This window comes from Oncorhynchus nerka, linkage group LG1 (genome assembly GCF_034236695.1).
Source record: "Oncorhynchus nerka isolate Pitt River linkage group LG1, Oner_Uvic_2.0, whole genome shotgun sequence".
Lineage (NCBI taxonomy): Eukaryota > Metazoa > Chordata > Actinopteri > Salmoniformes > Salmonidae > Oncorhynchus > Oncorhynchus nerka.
Genome location: NC_088396.1, coordinates 46583088 through 46584365, shown reverse-complemented (window position 1 = coordinate 46584365; position 1278 = coordinate 46583088).

Here is a 1278-nt window from a genome sequence, read left to right as displayed (position 1 = left end):
CCCACCGGTCTCTGTTGTAGTTGGGCCTCTATGCCTCATGTTCCTGTTGCTCTGTGTCCCTTGAGTGGGATTACAGTGAGATCAGTAGTGTTCTGTTCTACAGTCCTATAAGAGAGTGTGAATAGGGGCAGGCTTTAGCTTCGTTTTGCACTAATTGATCCTACAGGTATTGGTGCCTGGAAATTAATGATTTATGCCACCAGTGAATCTCTATTTTCTATATTATTTTGTTTGTGCTTGAACTAATGGAAATGACGATGTCACAAAAGGTGAATGTTGGAGATTAAATAAATTGGAGGAATATTACAGAGAATCATTTTACCGTCTGGGTGGAGGCCTGTATTCTGGTGAGATTATAGGGTCAGGTTTCACAGCATCATAGTTCGCTGCACTAATCCCAATGTGGATAGCCTGCAACGACCCAAATAAACAGGCACGCCAAGTAAAGATGATCACTCTGCTGTGTCAAGGGAACTCCAACCAAAATGACAAGTCATGCTTTTTGATTGGGGTGTCTGCCTAGCAACAACACTGTCTGTAGTTACACCACCAACACCTGAGCCCCACTGGATGTAGAGGAGGTTGTGGTTAGTTACAGTAACCAGCAGAGGGCCTCTGAGACACAGTTATCTCCCTGATCCATCCCTTGCTACTCAGGCCTGGACTGTACAGAGGACCATCAATAATCATAAGGGGATAGCATGAATCTTCTTGACTGTGGCTAACAATGAAGCAATACAATGCAACATTCCCAGAATTGTCTTTTAAAAAGTCTCTCTCCATTTGTCTGTATCTGAACTGCTGTCTCAGTTCATGGGAACTGCTAAATGATAGGGACCGGACAGGAAGTTTGATATCTTCTCTGCTCTGATTTTCTTTTGCGGGAGGGATGGTGCTCTCTAGTGATGGGTCGTTGATGCTTGTCACCATTGCTTTTTATTTACGCTAGATGACTGACGTGGCACTGTTTTAAGCCACCGTGCCTCCATCTTGGCACTCCGCCATTGTAAAATAATATTTTGTAAGCTGTAGAAATGCATCTATTCATGTATACATTTGTTTTTGCCACTTTTATTCTATTACAGACACCTTAAAGCATAATTTTAAATTATATGTGAGATAAACATAAAAATAGATGATTTTTTAAAGTTCTGTTACTTTCCCCCCTACTAAAAAATAAATAATAATAATTAAATACATGTAGTTTCATTTAGTTTTTTTACCCTCTGGTTGCACATGTGACTGGTAAAAATTTGGTAAAACTGATTTAAGTTTGCC